Consider the following 21,497-nt stretch of genomic DNA (forward strand, 5'->3'; position numbering starts at 1 on the left):
TGTATAGAGTTGTCCAATAATTTAGAACCTGGCACTGCCAATAAATCTTTTGTTTGTTCCGCTGCGAGATTCGCGCGCGGAATAAATCTATGTATTCGCATCTCCCTCTCCCTCAAAATAGCGATCGATATTTTTCGCCATTATCGCGCTACGCTCACGCTTATCAGCGCTATGCATCGTCGCGTCATAGACGAAGCGCCCTATCGCCGACGGCCGGTCAGCCATTCGCCGGCAGGTCATATCAGGCCGATCATCGGAATTGCCAGCTCGCGTAATTTGCGTAATTGCGGTTCGCGGCCGCAGCAAGCGGCACGACGAATAATTCACCCGAGGATGGATCAAGTTTTATCCCAGCCGGAACCTCTCGGCCGCATCCTTCGTCGCTCTACGTCACTCTCGATAATAAACCAGACTCGGATTAATGTACCATCCAACGCGATCGTAGAGTTTCTCGCTTCTGAAGGAGACACGACATTAAATATTACTACAAGACCTATTTAATTTATACGGCAGAATTTTTAAAGCAAGTAATAAAAGTAAAAAGCACAAGATAAATCGTAATAAATAATGTATAATTTCTAATTAACTTTGCGCTCTATAATTTAAATAAAATCGAAAATATTTTTTATTTTAATTTACCATTATAAGATTATAGTAAAATTGCTCCAGATTTTCGCTCAATTTTCAGATTTAAATAAAGCGCAGTATCCAATATATAAATTTTTTTGCAGTACCATTACATCATTTATTCTCTCATAAATATAGTATATAAATTTTTTTCTATCTCGAGAAAATTAAAAATGTAACGTTCCAGATTTAACGTTGCGAGAATTAGAGCTTTAAAAATTTATGTCGAAAGTGACATTTTAAGAAAGGAGCGATTAGCATTTTGAGTTTTATTTGGCGTTTCCGAATAAGCTTACCGAGAATAGGTGGCTGTTTTTAGACGGAGAGGGAGACTTCGTTTTGAGATAAACCACTTGAACCCTTAAATCTGGCCCTGCACTAAACCCAGCCGCGCGTCGTAACTCGTCGGTTGGCGCGGCTCTCTCGCGCTTGATTCGTGCCGGCGCGGCGCGAGAGTAAAACGCAAAGTTATTCCGCCGCCTTGCCAAATAGGCGATCTAAATGCGCTCAACCGACCAGAAGAGGTAATACGTTACCGGTTATTGCCGGCGGCAGCATCTTGCCGAGAGCAACCCTCTCTCGAAATCGCCCGGACGGTTGGTGCCACGAGATAGGGCAAGGGGCAAGGGGAGGAAAAGGAGGCGAAGGGATGGTAATGCACGCAGTCAGTCGCGATCCTCGATATCGCCTCGATTTTGCGGTCAGGATACGCGTGTGCGAAATTAACCGTGCGACTTTCGACGGTACGATCAGCTAGGGGAGACTGGGCGGAATGGAAAATCTTTCGGTCGAGAGCGATCGCGCCGTTCCCTCTTCGTCGATAAATCGTCCGGAGGTCGCGCGAATTGGCACCGATCTTGGGATTGTTAACCCCTCCTCGGCATTAAATCCGCACGACCGATGAACATCGACATATAACGGCGTCCTCCGATCGAAGGTAGAGCGGGAATGTGCACATTTGAATGCCGATGGAATCCGATCTTCATTTTATCCTCCCCGATACTTTTGCGGCCGTATTTTTTACCGCATTGAGAGATTGTATCGGTTACCCTTATATATGATCATGTAATATATACATGTATATGCATACGTATATTTGTATATATGTATGTGTGTATGTGTAATAAAAAAAGTCATTTTATATAAATGTCTTGATTTTTTTGAATACCTAATAATAGTCTTTAATAATGTCGTTTTTTGATGATAAATATAAAATATTGTGTATAATAAAAAAAATCATTTTATTTAATTTTAGGAGATAATTCTTTGTCGAAAATTAAGGGAGGTTTTTCATATAAACGTATACTCCTACATCGCTCCCTGTGGAGTTACACTCCTCCAAAAATGGGGGTAAAAATTAAGTTTTTATTTTATTCTCAAATTGGAGCAAGTTAAAGAAATGAAATTAGGTGGATATTTTCTACTAGTAAGAAGATTATTTATTAATATTTTTTCAGCCTCTCGTATTGTTATAAGGAGATGAAACTAGCAACTCCTATTCAATTTTTTATTAAAACTTTTTAATGTTTATATGAAAAACCCCCCTTAATTTTCGACAAAGAATCATCTCCTAAAATTTTTCGTATTTATTAAGAAACACCCTGTATATTTTATATTTATAATACTATCACATTATTAAAGACTAATGATTTGTGGCAAATATTCAAAAAAAGATCAAGACACAAATCAATCTATAAATGTCGAATTAACTAGTTGCAGTAAGCATAGAAGTTATTGATCGCCGTCGTATTTTGGTATTGTTGTCGGGCATCGTATTGCATTGAAGTTCGACGCCTTGAAAATGAGATTTCGATATCGGCTTTGTTCGGCTCGAGTTCGCATGCTCTTCCATCACGTCAGCGTGAATCGTCTCGAATTGAAGCGACGAAGAGTCACCGATTTTTTTTCTCGTCGCGCTTCTGCGATAGCGAAGCGCTGCGAAGTTCGCTCGTCGATACGGGAAGTTTGCCGATCGTCGGCGGAAGTCAAAAAGCGTCGCGTTGAAACTCGAGCGGAATCGAAGCGTTTTCCGAACTTTCTGACAAAAACGATTAAGCGTTGTAAACAACGCGGTCGATGGCGGCGCGAACGCGACGATGCAACGCGACGCGATGCATCGCGTCGCGATGCACCGCGATGATATTTCTCCGCGCGCGGTTCGCTATTTGTCAGATGGATGTTAATAGATACCGCGGCCCCGGCGAGAAATATCGAAACTTGGTAGAAAACTTACGGGGACGACCGTAAATTCTCAAATAACTGGAAGAGAACTACGCCGCGAATTGCACTCGGCGTATCCCGCCCGCCATCCACCACCCACATCTCGAGAATGTCAACGCGCGGAAAAGATTCCGACCGTTTTCCAGCGATAACCAGCTCGAGGAGCCGGACAGAGGGGACGTTGTTGCGTAACTATTAATAAAAACTTCGCTATTGCGCGATATAAACTTTACGTTGCACGACGAAGGAACGTTTATCTTCTTCCGTTGTTTGCTGTCAGTAAGTTAAATGAATCGACGCGCTTAGAAGAAAAGGGAGAATGTTGGAGAAAATAATTGAAGATTGTTGTAATGATCAATAACGCGTAAAAGGCATTAAAAATCTAATCTTCGAAAAGTATCGCTTATGTGAATAAAATTTTAAAAAATACTAATTTTTATAGCACCTTCTCCTAATCAAATTGTCAACAGGATAAAATAAATTTGGAGAATAACGTCGTTACATCGCGATATACTTGCAAAATATTTTTCACGGTCCGGTCACGTCGCCAGTAACGCAGTTTTAAGGGTGCATTGTGCACCGCTGAGATCAGCTACAATTTCTATCGGTCGCGCACATCTGTCGCTTGTAAGGGAAGTGTACGTGTGTCGATGTATATAGTTTCGTTGTACAATGGAAGCTACGGCATATACGTAACACGGCACTACAAAAACGTACAACGTACAACGTGCTATCGACGGCGAGGGTGAATTGCATCGCGGCAATGACAAAGACAGCGATAGGGCGTTTAATTAATTTTCTCGCAAAGTGCTCCCACCGCCAAATCGAGTGGTCGAAAGTGCAGTTGGGTCTTCAGCGTGTCGCAATTTGAGATTTCGACCATCTACGAGTTCGGTCGATCGTGTGAAATTTCTAGTGTTTAAAAAAGAGAAACGACACGTTCAACCTCCGTAAAAGGCATTAGGCATTCTGATAAATTCTGGAAAAATATAGAGAGAGGTATTTCAATTTGATAAATATTTGCCAAGATTGAACAACGAGGAGAAATATTACGAAAAAACAGCTTTCAGCTTATGAACGATGCATGCGTTTCAAATTCAAGCCGATTAAGGCATCCTCGATTCAAACAGAGCCAAAAGAGAGCCGCGTTCGAGTTTACGTCCCGGGAATTTTCAGCAACGCTTGACGATCAAACATATATTCATTGGATACCATTAGCAAAAAGAGAATACGAAAACAGTTTTCAAACGTGCAATAAAATTTGCACGATTTCTTCATAAATTTTTCACGAATCGTTCAGATTCACATATCTCTAAATCAGTAATGTGTATTCAACCAAATAATCTTTCAATTGAATAAAAAACATACAACTTTTGTTGTATAAATAAATGCGCTGCATAAGCTTTATCATGCTAAAATCAAGGGAAATTTACGGCTATGAAAGATATTTATTTCTCTCTCGCGCACATCTGAATCCTCTGAAATATATTAGCTCGTCACGTGTATCAATACGAGTATAATAAATCTTATTAAAGTTGCAATAAAACCTAATGAAATTCATAGCCCTCTTAATAATGTGCCAGAATCTTAGTTTGATATTTTAACTCAACAGGGAGAATCTTTTGTAATAACTTTCCACAAAGCCACCCCGCGAAAGGTGCCCGTAACTAAAGCCGTAAGTTATATAATAGTCGGACACAATACTCCGGCTGCATTTTGCCGGCAATTCTCGGCGACGATTCCCGGCCAGGAAATTCGGTCAGGAAAGTCGGTCTTCAGTTTCATTCGCGCGCGCGGGGGATGAGGGTAGGCACCCGCGGGAAAATCACGCGGCATATATAGCGAAAGACGGGGAGGGAGAGGAGGGCGGGTGGACGGGCATCGATCGTCGTTTCTCGCAGAGCCGTCTTCGTCGACGGGCGCGAGGCGTGCAGCCGCGCGCGTATTCATATTCATATTTCAAAACTCGTATCCCACCCCCGCCCCGCGGTCCCTATTGTGCAGCTGAATACGCTATGCAGAATGCGTCGTCTGGCGTATAACGTTGCGGCGCCGCGACCGCCTCCTGAATTAGTAATGGCACGTTGACAACGGCCGCACGCTCTTGGTGACGCTCGGCGTCGCGCCGCATGGATGCCTATCGCGAGAAACGCAATTTGCTCCAGATATTAATTCAGGTAATGGATTGCTCGTTAACGCACGTGAGCGGCCAACTGTGTTTCTCTCTCTCTCTTTCTCTTTCTCTTCTCTCTTTCTCGCGGACGGATATAATCCCGTATGTGTATCTCGTAAAAAATCCATTTGTTTAAGCTTCATAATGCACGCGGAAATCCAGATCTATACATGTATGTATGCACGCATACTCCATTGATATAAATATAATAAATAGTACAGTTTGTACAGCCATTTGCTGGGGATTATTACAGTTGTCCCCGTTAATTTTTGATTATTACTTTAATTTAAGCAATAAGCAGTATATCCCAATTTAGAGAGAATGTACGATACACGCTTTATAAATTATGTTTGACAATAATGATAATTAGATTTAATAATAATGATAATTACGTGTGCGCAATGGATATTTTAATAAAGTTAGTTATTAGTTGTTTTCTCCGCTAATCGCGTATCGATTGAAACTTTATCTTGATTTTCTCTGATCGATTTATGGTAATTGCAATTTTCCACATAGTCGATTATTCGTATATTTTATGCGATTTTTGTTATCCCAATAAAGGCATTTTCTCCAAATACATACGCAGGAAAAGATTTTTCAATCGTCAGCCGCTAATTATGCCGAACAAAAGAGAATTTTCAGAGAATAAACACGGTGAACAGAATAGAGCTGGTATTATAATACATAATTAAATCAAATGGGCCGAAATCGTGTGCGAAACTTCAAGTGGTTACACGTACGTGTATACCTTTCTCCGGCGAGTGTAACCAAGGAGAGCAGAGAGAAATAGAGGGAGAGAGAGAAAGAAGAAGGAGCGTGGAGGATATACAGCGGTGCTAACGAGGCTCCGAGGATCGAATCAAGACCGAATCTCCGCCGCTGATTGACCAGGGCGGAACTCGGAGCGGTAGAAGGCTAATTAGGTACCCGGATCTCCGTACGTGACCCGACAACGGGATCCCGAGACGCGGCGATTATGGTTGCCCTGAGCGTCTTAATTTCGATCCGACGCCCAGCGCGGGAAGAAGGTGAGAGGAAGGCATTATATCCGACGAGGACGCCGGTCAAATTTCTCTTTGAATGCGCCGGTACGCGATTCCCATTTCCGTTTTCTACTGAGCATCCGCGCTTAGAAATTCAGTGCCGCCCGGTGGCTGACCGAAATGATAATTAGACTAAAACTTGGCGACGGCAATTAGCGCGTCTCCGCGACTTATATAGATGAGTATACAGGAACCGCTAAGATTTAACTAGATTTTAATGATGGATTTATAGAGAATCTTGAATTTTCCATTAATATAATTCTTTTAATTAGTACACTGCAAAAATAAATAGTTTTTGAATTATTGACAACCCTGAAATTAAAGAGCATTTCATGACATTCCGTCTTTATTTATATATTCGGTCTATACTATTATAGAATTTCAGTTGGAGTTTTGCTCATTATAAAGTTTAATATTAAATATTATTCGACTTGCAATAAGTAATAAACTATATCGAGAAAATTTTCTCTAAGGAAAAATTGTCTTCAAATCTAAAAAAAGTTATTATTAAAGTTAAAAGATCTCAGATATGGATAGAACAGAGAGATATAGTTTCAAGAAATATTTATTATCTTTCAGGAGCTATAATTTCACAAGAAGAATGAGAAATGCGAAGTAAACAAAATATGAAAATTCCTGAGATTAATTGATATATTAGAAAACAGAACAGTAATAAAGCTTAAATCATATGCATGTAAAAATAATTATCATAAAGATAATGGTGCTGCGCACCGCAGGATTCTATCGTGTAGTGGTTTATTAGTTTATTAAATCTATGCGAGAGAGAGAGAGAGAGAGAGAGAGAGAGAGAAAGAGAGTAAAATGTAATTTAGAAAGGAATTTATATCGAATAACTGGCGAAATTATTAATAACGTTATATATGGGAACGTAATTTAATAATCTTTAGTTTGTACATACGGTAAAAATCAACTTTAAATTGATTAAACAGACGATCGATGAAAAGAATGATAACCTTTCTCTCGTGCAGCTCCTTTAATAATCTCAAAAGATTTAATATTATACACGAATGTAATCGTTTTATCGCAAATTCCTGAACACTCGCTTTATTACAGTTCCAGACATATAGCTTGCGCCATTATTAATTATTATTAATTATCCAATAACGTCTTTCACGACGACGCTAATTGCCGCGAGATTAACAAACGCCAAAATTATCAATATAGTAACGTTACCGCGAACATCTGCAGCATTGAAACATCTGATGTCGGCAACCTGATCGGTGCTGTCGCTCCGAGCTGGGTCATCCGTCATTCATTCGAAACTCGTGCGACACGCGCCGAATAATTACGCTAATTGAAACGCGAATACGTACTAGCGTAATCGTTCGCGGTAATTAGTAGAGTAATTTTACGTTATTATCTCATTTATGATCGCGGGTAATCGCGCAAGCGCGTAATGTAAAACGTCCTATCAAGGCCGCGGCGTATTAAGCATCCTTTGTTTAATCCCAAGCCGACGGCTAATTAATAGGTAGCCTTACCGATTAAATTACAGGGCACCTATCGCGCAGAATCTCGTTTTCCGGTTCCGAAACAGAACGCCGATAATCTTTTTATGCGCCTAGAAAGCTTTACGCATAAGGCTGGAATCGAACGAAATAATCGTACAATCGTTAAGCATACGTCGAAATAATTTTTCAATATAGGAAGAAAAATTAATAATTGCAAAAATGTTTATAAGAAAAAAATAAAATTGTATTAAAAATAATAAAAATTTAAACAATTTATGCAACATACATTTAAAGATATTGCAGTATCACATTTATCTATACAAATGCATTTATGTTAACCTCATATGAATGTTTCTTAATTAAATTCAAAGTTAAATTTTATATTGAATGTAATTGCGTTTTATCTTATTGAGATATTAATTTTATTAATTCTTAAGAGATTAAAAACGTCTTGAAAGACAGATTTAAAATCGTGTTTATTGATTGAAAGAAATTTTACAATGTCTTTTAAGACGAAATCGAAACTCGAAACGTTTAATTAATCCGTTTATCGGCATCCTCGACGCTGGATTAGGATGACCGCCAAATAAGCCTGGCGGGTGGGATCGCTGGCTTGCTTGCTTGCGTGCATAAGTACGTACGAACGCAACGTACGCACGCATGCACGCGCTTGCTTCGTATCGGATGCACACATTCGCATGCACACATTGGCAAGCAACTTCGAGCTGGTCGACGGAAGTGGTATAATTACCAGGAGAGTGTAGCTTGCAAATTTGACTGGATGCGTACGACTCGTTGAATCCAATTCAACCGACTGAAATATAACGCCCGTCGATTATTGCTCGTCGTATGGTATATATACCTATGCCGCCATGTTGTAGTTTATTAACAGACATGTAGGAGAACGGGAGGAAGAAATAGAGAGAAAAGAAAGAGACAAAAACACGATGATATTTTACTATCCGCAGTTTATAAATCCTATAAATTAACTGGACAATTTTTGGCAACAAAATCCACTCTATAAATTATATTTATACATCTAATTTTTATAGTGATTATTATTATATTTTTAAATAATATATCTTAAAGATTATAGGAGAAGAAAGATAAAACTTTAGAATATTTCTGTCAATTTTACATATTTCTTCAGCATTTTTATTAAAAAAATTCTTAAAGTTTTATTAATTTCATTATATTTTTATTTCACATGTCAATAATTGTATTCTGCAATTTTCATAATAATTTTAACTAGATTTTTAACTAATTTCTTACATCGAAAATCAATTCTCAACTTTGTAACATGCATTTACGGCACCGCACGGAGAAATAATAAAGATAATAAAGCGGATAACAATATGGGGAGACGTGGGTGCACGAAGACGAATCAACGTGGACAATGTTTGACTGCAGGGAAATTAATGACCTGACCCGTATATACCCATTTGGTAGTTTGAATCGACGATGGAGTAGAGCTTGGCTAATTACCTCCGCACTCCATACAGAAAGAGATTGCTTAAACGTCACCGACCATACAAACTGCGACGTCCCCTCATTTCCCTCTCCATTTCTCTCTAATTGTGAGAAAATTTTATATTTATAGATTCCTAAATCTCTAATCGAAATTTCTGATGCCGACAAGTTTATATTTTGTTAAACCTTTCAAAGGATACAATTCGATTAAAAAATCCATCCATTTTAATACACAGTAACTTGTTTAAATGTTTAAATGTCATTCCAATGTTCAAATTTCCATTCGCGGTGATAATGCAAAGTTACATCAAGAAAGGGAAGTTTCAACTTGATTAAAATTAAAACTTTATTTTCTTTCCGTTACTCTTTATTAAGAGGATTAGATCGTTCCGAGGAGCTCTCGAGACAGGCGATGCATCGATAGCCGAAACGAGAAGGAGGTACTGCCGCTACTCAACTTCCGAAATTCCGCGAAACTTTTCCGCGAGAGCAATTCTTCTTGAGCGGGGCGCGGCAAAAAGTAGAGAGCTCTCGAACGCCCACATGATCAATCGGTTTGCCGCGCCGCTATGTGTGCACACGTAGTCTCGAAATGTTTGCAAAATAGACGCGTCGCCCTCTTGCCGTACACGAGAAAGGGAGAGAGGGAGACACGGAACCGGCGCAATAATTCGATCGCCGCGGGGTTGAAAAAATACCACGTACGATGGGAGTGATCGACGTGCGCCGGGGTTTGCGCGGGGACTGGAAACGAACTCTCTCCCTCGATTTAACGAGATAATTTGATCGATCTCTCATCGTGCGCACCGGCGCATTTACGTTTCTGCTGCCTGCAGACGCTCCATGTATAAGCCGCCATTTATAATTAAATGCGATATTATGTCTTCAAGAAACATATCATTCTTGCTAATTATATAAAGAAAAATTCTATAAATAAAATTATCAGATAATTGATGCTACCGTAAAAAAAAGAGTAATTTTTCCTCTCCACATCTGTGTGTGAAGACACCTCTACACTTTATTATAATTATTATACAGAATTTTAAATCAGTCTACGATTCATATTTTTAAGAGACTTTAATTTGATATATTCTCTCTCGGAATATTCGATTATATAATGATACTTTAGTCGGCCTCTAATGAACGACGCGCGTTTACACGAGACCCTCTTCCGAATCTGCACAATCGAGCTCTGTCCGCAACGCTTCGCGCTCGGTATACCGGCTTTTGGGAAACGCAACCAATGGAACACGCACACGTTCTATATTATCGCGATCGTCGTACGGTTGCGCGACCAATTTCGACGTGACGGCCGCGAAATAATTTACGGATAATGAGGACGCTACGTGGTACCCGGTCAGACTTCCCGGCCGCGCGGTACCCAGTTAACCGACTGATTGCGAATGGCCGGACGCGGACGTGATCGACCGCGAAACGTGCTGAAAAATTACCCCGAGGTGATGCCACCGAGGTAATATCGGCCGTTTACGTCATTATCCTGTAGGAAACTGGACAATTTAGCGTATATCTATATCTGTAATCCTTGAAATCTCATTATTACATAATAGATATTTCCGGATATTGGTGCAAAATATTGTTAGACTATTCCTTTTCTTATATAAGTAAACAAGATTGTGCAAATGTCTATGTCAAAATATCTCTTCTGTGTATTATAATTTGTTTTTTTATTCTTTATAAAAATTAATAGTAAAAGGAGAGGAGATGTTTATCAGTGGAAAAAGCCGACGTATACAGCCAGAACTGCATATACAAACTTCTTAACTTTCTTTTTTTTTTAATGAGGACTTTGAAAATAAATCAAGAATAATTTCCAAATATTCAGTCTAATTTGTGTGCTTTGAATGATTATTTTTTAAGATATTAATTATTTTTTATTATTAATTATTGATTATTGATTATTTTTATTCGATTACTTTTTAAGATATTGATTGTTTGGTATTTTTAAAATCATGAATATAAATGTAAAGATATCTGAATGATTAATATTCAATTTTATAAGAATACATAAAGGTAATAAGAAAAATATAAAGATATTATTGCATTCTAGAAATTAAACTGCAGAAATTCTAATTTAAGAAAAAATTATTTAGAATCTTTCCAAGTAAATCATATATATATATAATTATACAAAAATATCTCCTCTCCCTTTCTCTCTCTCTTTCTTTCTTTCTCTTCCTAAATAAAGTAGAATATATTATCAAAAGAGTTATTACAACAATATCTAGATATACGATATTTCGAAATAGTCCTTAGTCAATACGATCGAAGCTATAGAAATGGCATCGCGGTAAGAGAATCTTATTAGAACTCTAGGCAACCTGATATCGATTCCGCATCAATTTGCATTCGCTACGATTCGAGGGAAACTATTCGACCGGTTGTTACGTGCTCACCGCAGGGGCGTATCGGGGGCAGAAGTGTCGGATGCGAGGAAAGTTATTGCCAATGACGTTCATTATTGTCATGATGTCTTTATTACTGTTGCCGTTCTCATGTCGAGATGAACTTTTACAATACTGATAATCTTGACATATAAAATACCTCTTTCCCCGAGAGGTCCCTAAAAGGTATATCATATGTTTCTAGTCATCTATATTTCAGTGTAAAAGTAATTATATTTAATTGTAATTGATGTGATACATTTTAAAGATTCAGATTCTGTATACAATTCTGCAAGTTACATAAAAATAACAAAACTTACATTCTGCATATTTATTTAAACCATTTTATCGTGCAAAAATAAAACTGCGAAAAAAAGCGTTGTATAAATAAAAAGGTAAATGTATATAGCTAAAAGCGTTTAAATATATATGTTGCAGACTTTTTTTAATAGAAACTTAAAAAATGTTTTATTTTTTTTCGTTAAATTTATCGTATTTTTGTCGAATTACTGTAGTTTAGCTCTTTTTATCGATTTTAAAATAAAATAAAATTCTTTCTTTTTTTATAATTATTTATATGTATTCTTCATATTTTCAAATGTATGGCTATCTAAATATCTTATTTAAATTTCATAGAAATAATAAAATATTTGTTTAAATTTTTCGTCTGAGGATAACTCTAAAAGTTAAACTATAGTTGAATCGCAAACATCCTATCGCAGGATGTCTCATATCGATGGATATGAAAGATTTCTATCTCTCCGAAAACTTGTATGTCGACGAAATTTCTCGTAAACTTTCCTCAGCAACGAGGATGCGCGAATACGTGTACTATGTATAGTATTCGCGCGCATAAGGAAAATGATCTAGGTCGACGTTATTGGCCGCTTTTCAGCTGCAGGCGATGGCCGCGTTGAGAGAACATAGGGAAAACGGGAAAACGGCGTGCCCTTGAGTTATCGCGCGTTTGTCAAGCGCTACGAAACGAATCTCATGTGGGACGTTTGGCGTATCTCAGGGAAAATATTGCATTCCACTGGCAATTGTCTACTTTTCGGTATGCGTTTACAATCTCGCCGGTGGGTGCACGAAGAAATTCGCAAAATTGAACAGAGGCGCACAACAGTTTGTTCCGAGCATGCCAATTTCGATTGAGTAACACATTTTTCGTGAAACATTCGAGTTGCGCAAGATCCATCCATTTATTTTTACTAAAAATATCTCATATATCGTACCTTAATTCATCTAATTTTACCTCAAATCTTTTATTTCATCTTCTAATATTATGAAATTAATATGAGCAAATTATAAATATTAAAATATTCTACATTATACATATATAATAACAATAATAATATATAGATCAATAATTATATATATAATTATTAATGTCTTTATTGCCAGAGAAAGAACTAGAAATATCAAAATCAAATATATATTAGTTATCATATATTATCCTCAAGTTTTTTACACACAAATAGTCCAACAATAATAGTAAAAAATAAGAATGATTAATAAATAAAAATAATAGTAAAAAATAAGGATGATTAAATAAAAATAAAAAATGAAGGAAAATAACATTATAATAGCATTGATTGAACTTTAATAAATTTTCCGAAATTAAATGTCAAATAAGAAATATCATAGTGACATCTTAGAGATTATATTATTATGAATCGGTATAAACGGCGCGTATCCAAATTTCCGGGGACGCAAAGTTGGTCCCCGTTTCCCAGAGAGGATTACAGCTCGACTCGACTATTGTCGACGGACAATAACCGGCGGACAGGACGTAATATAAGGAAGCGCACCGTTGACCTGTACATAGTGACGAACGTATTTATTGCCGGCTATTGCGGGTCAGGCTTGCGACGATCTCCGGACAAGAGAGACAGCGGTAGGGATGCGTGAGGGGACGCGATATATATTTTCGGCAGCGCACCCGGGGAGGACCACACGGCCTATCTCGCAGAAATGGCATTTTCGAGACCCGACGTTGCCCGGAAAGCAATAATACCGAAAGCAGTTTTAATAAAGGCTTAGCCACGATATATCGCGGCCATACCTCACACTCTCATCTGTCCGCCTCCACTCGTACATCGTCCCCTCCCTACCTTACTCTCCGTCTGTCCTATCTTTCGCACAACCTCCCCCAGCAAACCCCTTTCATTCTATGGCGATCGTATGTCGGGGCCGACACACCCGGTCGACATCGTTCTCTCTTTCTCTCTATCGTTTGTCGATACGCAAATATTTTTTTTCACAATTCCTCTGTGTCGCGCGCGCGCGATCAGTATCAAATTGCGGACGCGTTTGCGTTAAGGGAGCGATATTTCTCGACGGATCTGCTTCATTATTTTAACGAACGCAATCCAATCGGCCGGCGTGATCCATTTCGATCCCGCGTGTCTCCATCTGACACCGTCGCAACCGTAACGTGACACTCGGCTTCAATAGATGTCATCAAAATTTCAAACCGGAAATTTCCGTCGAGGTAAAACTCGTTCAAGTGTCAACCACTATGACTAAAAAGCTTGGGCAAAATAAATATTCAAATTGATTTCACATTATTCTAATAAATGAAATATAAAATCTTAGATCAATGTATAATTATTATTTAAATAATTCTCTATTAAGTTACAATTATATTAAGTCCTTTCTTTTGAAAAATGATGCTATTTTCTCTTGATAAATATTTTTATAACATAAGAATAAGGAAAAAGAGGTAATATTTTAAAGATTGTTTTAAAGAATGTTATAACTATTGAAATTAGTATTTATAATTATTCAAATATTTTTCAATAAATAAATATTACAATGACAAAGATTTTTAATACTGTAATGTAATAATGTTATAAATAATCACATAACTATTAATATTTTGATTTTGAAAGAACCATCGATCTGTTTCATGTTTTTATGAGCAACCTGCGACCCAATTCAACAATTTAGTTTCACCTTGTACATCTTCACATTAATAAAATCAGATTATAAAAGAATAAATAAAGAGATACAGGCTCTTCTCTTTGTAATTTTTTATTAGGTTAAAATTAATTTTACATTAACATTTGAAAATTACATTTTGTTATTCATACTCAAAGCTCGGTCCGGTTGAAATCGTTTAATTTGTGATGAGATATAATTTTACCACAGAGTGTTGACATTTGATGTTTAAATAATCGCCATTCTACTCGATTTGGCTTCTAGTATCTCTGCGACCCAATTACACAATTCGTTTCAGTCCGCGCTTTCTCGTCTCTAGCGCTGAAGTAATAACGTGACACTAGCTAAAAAGGTTCCAACGGAATAAAGGATTAGTCCTCACTCGCAAGGCTCTGCATTAAGTGTTAAAAGAAAGAAAAAAGAAACGCGAAAAAAATTAATCCCTACAAAGTCAGTCTGGAGAAAAAAATGGCCCACGCAGGGAAACCGTGGGATTAAACTAGCGGAAGATATACTATGTAATTGTCGTTACAGACGTAACAGAGGGCTCGAGAGTTCAACGGGAGACCGCGTAATGACCTTTTTTACAATATACGGAAACGCGTAATGTTATGTATGATGATGCAATTACCTTCTTGTATCTTATAAAATTATGATATGCATATTAAGATGGAGCAACAACTGTGTGAAATACAAAAAAAATATATAAAAAATATATTTCCCGAAAAGTAATATGTAAATCTAATTGTGTATTAGATGTGTGTAGTAATTATCTATTAGATTTTTGTGTTCACACGTTAAGAGCAAAATTAAATCAATTTTAAAATAATGTACGCGTTTTTCTTCGTGCATAGTAAAGCTTTCACACTAAAAGAAAATGGAAAAACTCAGATTAAATTCCGAAATTTTTATCTCACAATCAGTAAAAATAAAAGTATAAGTCGATTGGTAATTAGCGATTCGCTGCTAAATATCGCTATTTTAAAGTGTGGAATAAATATCGGTAATCGGCTTAAGGACGAAGGTGCAGTGTCGTCGCGACGACGGTATCACAAATTACACCGTCACCGCGACGCGATTCTCCCCGTCACTTTCTCTTGGCGCACCCCTTCGACCACGCTCCTTAATTTCCTGTTCGCCTGCATATTTGTATACAAACGACTTTGGCCGTAGTCTATACGTAGGAGAACGAGGAGCATCTCTCTCTTCTCTTCACATTGGCGACCTGCGCCGATAACGACGCCGATGGTTGTTCGCCATCACCGCCGGGGAGACTCACCCTCGGCACCGATGCCCTCGGATCTAAATTGGAATCTGTCCGACTCTGCAACGGCATTACCACTCCAAGAGCGTCTCGAAAGGTCCACGCGATTGCGTTGGACCTCGTGACGAAAGGAGAACTATGATGAGATAACAACGTAATACTTTGCAAGGGACAACTCTATAAAAAAAGGCTTTAAAAAATGATACGGATGGCGCTTTAACGAGAAATAGACCGCTTAGAAATATCGCAGTTAAAAGAAACTTCCATGTGATAATAATCCCTCAAATAACATACCGATCGTAAAATAAATAATCAGAAATATATGAAAAGTACATGGTCCTTTTGAAAAATGGATACACAGAAAAATAGTTAAGTATATTATTATTGTATATTATTATTGATTTATTGTATATTATTATTGACTATAATTTGTGCGCTATTTTTAATTGCCAAACATTTATTGAGAATTCTTATCCATTCACGACACACGTGATTCACACTTTGGAAAAATTTTCAATTGTGTGCAAAGATCGCAACTGCAGCCGTCCATTTAATGAAGCTCAGTGGCTTCGCACAAGCGCGAAATATCACGCGAATCGTTTCGATATTGCCGTTTGCGTGACGGGCAACGATGTTTCGACTATCGATACCCGATGCTGCGACGCGATGCGTCAGCCAGCCGACGCTCGGTTGCGTCGCAAAACTCGATTCTGCCGGGGCTTTTTTGACGATGGAGCAGGATGGAGACGTAAAACGCTGATATTTCCGCGATCGTGATGGCGATGCGCGCCGCTCACGGGAATTCGGCTGATTTATGGAGGTGACAACGCGGTACATGGTCCCGAAAACATCGACTTTTCGAGGCAGCGTATCGTTGGTCCGTGATTGGAAAAGATTGCGGCATTATTTCATTCGTTATCCGCGTATCAAGCGAGCGACCTGACACCCCGTTTTAATTCGCTTTCGCTTTCTAATTACTGAGGCGCGTTCCCGATTTCCTTTTATATGACAACTTTTTCCTTGCATCACTGATTTAGTAAAACAGAAAAAAAGCATTTACCTTTTGGTGCCAGAGTTATTATCATTTTAAGTGAATAGAGAATGATATTTTTTTTATTGTCGAAATCTATCCTGCTATATCTGCACTATAAAAAGTTAGAATGTTAACCTGTTGCGAGACGCTATTTGTTTAAAAAATAAATTACTATCAAACTTATTGATTAATAATTTTCCATCACATAACAATTATAAAAGATTAATAAAAATAACGATTGCTGGTAATACTTATTTTTTTGATTAATTTAATCATATCAAATATTATATATATAAGATAAAGTTTTATATATTTACTGCCTGATATGATTTTAAATTAATCATAGAAAATGAATATCACTATCAATCGTTTTTATCAATCTTATGATTACTGTGCGACAGAGAAAATTGTTAATAAGTTTAAGAGAGTTTCATTTCCAGTTGAAAATTAAGATATGCGCTCATGTGATGCGTATATAAATTCAATTTTCCGCAAGATATTTTCCGTTTGAAGCCGGAACCATGTAATAACGGAAGGATCGTGGCAAGTTTTCACGAACATGCATGAAATACAGGAAATATCGGGCATCGGGGCAAAAAAGTAATCTACTCAATGTCCGTAACATTGTCGAAAATTTCGCAGCATCGTCTTTGCTTGTTCTCGTTGGAAAATCCTCTAATAAGAGTTCCAAAATAAGCTAAGTTGTACCGCGCCGTATTTTTCACCACATTGCGATATACAATTCCAAGCTTGCCTTTGCGACGTTGCGTGGAAGCACCGGTTTTGTTGAGACACGGCGAGACCAATCAGAATCGGTGACAATACTTCTCAATCCCTATTCCAGAATCCCAATTCCCGCAAAGCAATGCGAGCGGACCAAGTCGGGAGCCCGACTTATAAATGCGAGATGCAAGCCGTATTTATGTTTCACGCGCAGCTGCATTGCCGCTGCGACAGTTTTATAATGCAGATTACGGGAGTATTCCGCGCGTTTCTGTTCACAATCCTGGACGACCATCTTCCCGAGGTCGAGGGTGCTGTTGTAATTAACTTGCTTTAATGTTATTTTATCGGAGAGAGAAAGAAACAAAGAGAGAGGGAGAGAGAGAGAACGCATTGTGGGTCTAGCTCTCTTTATACGGGCATATTCTAGGATCGGATGTGCTACGGTTTCTTTCCCGGTTTCTTGCCTTTCGCCATTCTCTGCCGTTCCTTCCTTCATTGGCTTTCCTGCTCGGCAGCATCGGCAAATCTTTCTCAATTTCTCCGGAATCCTTTACCCGGCAGAACGAGATTGAAGCGAAGAGGGGCGGCGGAAAATGAGGAGCGCGCGGTAAATCACGCAGGCAAGGTAGAGGCCGTCGAGAGAGCAAAGGATGAGATGGATAGACAGGTAACATAAGAAAAAAGAAAAAAAGAGTAAAATAAAAAAAAATAGTCGATGAAATCAGTGATGGATTTCTCAATTTCTTAGTAAGCGCACAAAGAGCGTATTTCAAATGATGCAAAAAGTATATAAACAAATATATTCGTTCATAAAAAAATTCATATAAGAATTATTATATATCATAATTATAGAATACCTCATATATACATTATATATTCTATAATAATAATTATAATAATAATTATATAAAAATATGCGTATATTTCTTCTCTCTTTCTCTTTCTTCTTTCTTTTATCTAATGATCAAGATATGAAAGCATTTTCTTTTAGGAGCCGCATTTGCCGTTACTGAACAAAATGGCAGGAAGTCGAGGAAGTGCAAGTAACCCTCTTTTTTCTATTCATAATCTTGCTGCGAGAATTTTTAAAGATGTAATGGACTCGACAATTATCGATCATGTACTTCGCGCCGCGTCTGCTATATTACGCGATATTCGAGGTTTCTCAACGAGAGAGAAAAAGGAGAGACAAATATAATAGAGATTGAAACTGGAGACTAAAGAAGACTGGTTAGGACGAGGGAAAGTAGTCGCTGCGGGGGTTACATCCCTGAAGTCGAACTCGAACAGTACGATTTACTCGCGACTCAAGGAAAGCACAAGAGAGCGATAAGTGCTCTTCAGTGTCAAATTCACGAGCAAGCTGCCGTAATGTACAAGGTGGCCTAGATATTAAAAAATATTAAAAAACAAGCTATAATGCTTATATCGATATTTAAATATTGATAATGTTAAATTAAACTTAAATAGTACAAATATTTTTCGTCATCTTAAATAAATTTTATTTTAACAGATTAATGATTTGCAATTAAATTGTCAAGAAATATAGAAATATCCGAATTATAAAAGTTTTGCATTAATTATTTGCCACCGAAGAATTTAGTTCATGTCTTTAAATATATTTTTATAAGCGAGATAAATTACGCGATGCGTGAGATTGTGAGTAGAAAAGGACACCACCGGGATAGACATAATTCAGCGATGAAGTATTAAAGTGCTGAAAAGCTTTTCTCATTATGCTGTCATCATTATGCTGCTCCAATTACGTTTTGAAGAATATTTTTTCACACTTGATCGAACAAAATTCTTAAACGGATAATAGCGTTATATTGATTTTATTACGTATAGAAGAATCAGGGAAATAATTGTGAGTCTATTCGATTCATGAGTACGCTAAAAATGCACGAATAGATTTTCGCAGCTTGCGATGTCATATATATATTTTCTCTTTCTCTCTTTCTGTTTTAATAAAAATTCTTATTTATCGAAAATAGATAGATAGCTTGCTAATTAAGTACGTTATTATCCAAATAAAGAGAATACAGAATCAAAATAATACAAAATGTTCAAGTTACAATTTTACACTTCAGATGCAATGAGTAAATTTTCCCTGGAAAATTGTTAATTGTCATCGTGACAGTTAACTCGAAAAATGAATTAATTAATACATCTCACTTATCACACATATTTCTATCAATATATATAAAATTATTTAATCGTGCAGGAAAAGCGAGATGCAATCAACATTTCTGGAACATGAGGACAGATCTGTTATCATTTGCGAAACGACATGCGAAGTGACATTTGTCATGGCGCGATTTAAGTGCTCGGTATTTGTTTTCAATCTTCGGCGCATCGAAGACAAACACGGCGACGGTGCTGTCCAACCAGAGACAAACTACAAATACCGATGTAACATTATTTCGAAGGGAGAAGTATAGACTTGGTCGTCGCGCAGTTACGAAGTGGCGCGTATTCAACGGGATCCGCTTGCCAGTATGTATTACGTGGCTTGTCCGAGGAAAACAATAATTCTCCGCGATGTTATTCCCGAGTGCGAGTCCATTCCCATTGGGAGGAAACGACACTGTCGGGTGCAACTCAACAGTGCTGTTACTTATTCGCGACGCGCAGCGTCGCATCGCGACACGTTGCCGAGAGACCCGCTAATAGTATATTCTGCAATGGCAAGAACTGCGAATGGAATGAAGGAACGAGAAGAAGTCTCGGATGCTTCCTCTCGGTATTATCGATTATCTGTAAAACAAAATACCTACATAGCCATCATGTGTTAGCTAAGGGTTATTAAGAAAACGCTGTGTTCATATATACACTATGCAACAGGAATATATCTTAATCAATTATGCACATATCAAAGCATATATGCATTTTCCATACATGCCCTATGACATGCATTTAATTTCACGTATTAAGGCATTCCTGTCTCCGTGTACATATTTAAGTATGGTTTCGAGATGAATGTATACCGACATACAAATGCATATAATCTTACCTGAATATCTGAAAAGCTAAATGAAATAGTGAAAATTTTAATATTAAATTTAATATTAAATTTAATATAATAGCAGAAAAAATTAATATACATATTAAGATTTCAATAAAATGAGAATTAAAATTAATCAGAGAGCAAACTTATCGTCTAACTTGGAAATATCAAATAATTCAAGGGATAGCTTTCTTACTCTCTTAATTCTAAGCGAGAGGGAGATTTCTAAGATATCTCGACATGCAGATATGTATATTAACATCTCTATATTCCTAAGTAGATACGCGAAAAGTAAGAGAAAGGGGGAGAGGGAAAGAGGAAGGGAGGGAAATAGACGGATGCAACGCGTGTGTACGTATACGAAAGTACAGGCGGATACGCACGTGTACGAGCGAGATCGAGCGTAGGTAGGTACGAGTTACCCAAACTCCCATTCGATTCGAGCGACAAACTTTGCAAGCAGTTTGATCGCCGGAGTTACAGATTCGCCGTAGAACTCTGAACTCCAAATGGGGAATCTATTATCGGAGCAAGCGTTTGCACGTACACGTTCGTTTGCGCGCGTTGCCAGCCCCGGCCATGTCATAAGCGACGAGCTGTGTCCCTTACATCGCAGGTTGTGTTGTCCCGGTATCTCGCGATAGATTTTAAAATTAGATCTTGATTTACGATACTCTTCCTAGCGAAGATTAATCCTGCATGTAAGTAATTCATTTTGATTAATTTAGAAAATATCATTATAAACAGATGTAATAAATCTGTTTCTTTTTATATTTTATTTGCAATAATTTTTTTGCGACCGTTCCCTTTTTTCACTTAATTGTGAGAATTTGTTTTTACAGTCGAAAAGTTTTCTCCTTTATGACGCATTTCACCTTTCGCAATGACTGGTTTAATATTATACGCTCCATAATTTTCACTTCTCTACGAGATATTTTGAACAAAAGTACACCAGCTATCTCCGTCGTTAAAACGATACGAAGATATGCGAGTCAGATACAACTTATGAGGCTATAAATAACCTAAGTGGAAACAGGAAGGAAATAATACTCAGTCAGACGCAGGCCATTTACTCGGAAAAAGTAAAAATGCCCGGAATGTGTTCTCCTTTAATTCC

At 37.6% G+C, this 21,497-nt stretch overlaps 2 protein-coding genes across 3 annotated transcripts in view; both read right to left on the bottom strand.

Annotated features, from left to right (window-relative positions):
* The window catches only part of Tmtc2 (Transmembrane O-mannosyltransferase targeting cadherins 2), a 265,630-nt gene that overhangs the window by 217,282 nt on the left and 26,851 nt on the right, over positions 1 to 21,497 (bottom strand). The gene's annotated exons all lie outside the window — the stretch shown is intronic.
* LOC145975690 (uncharacterized) overlaps positions 14,493 to 21,497 on the bottom strand; it is a 36,465-nt gene continuing 29,460 nt past the window's right edge. The window contains exon 4 of the mRNA XM_083106348.1: positions 14,493 to 14,694. The gene's annotated coding sequence lies outside the window, so the exon portion shown is untranslated. The remainder of the gene's footprint in view (positions 14,695 to 21,497) is intronic.

Source organism: Camponotus vicinus, unplaced genomic scaffold (assembly GCF_025532165.1).
Source record: "Camponotus vicinus isolate PSW18456_S1 unplaced genomic scaffold, iyCamVici1.0 SCAF_8, whole genome shotgun sequence".
Lineage (NCBI taxonomy): Eukaryota > Metazoa > Arthropoda > Insecta > Hymenoptera > Formicidae > Camponotus > Camponotus vicinus.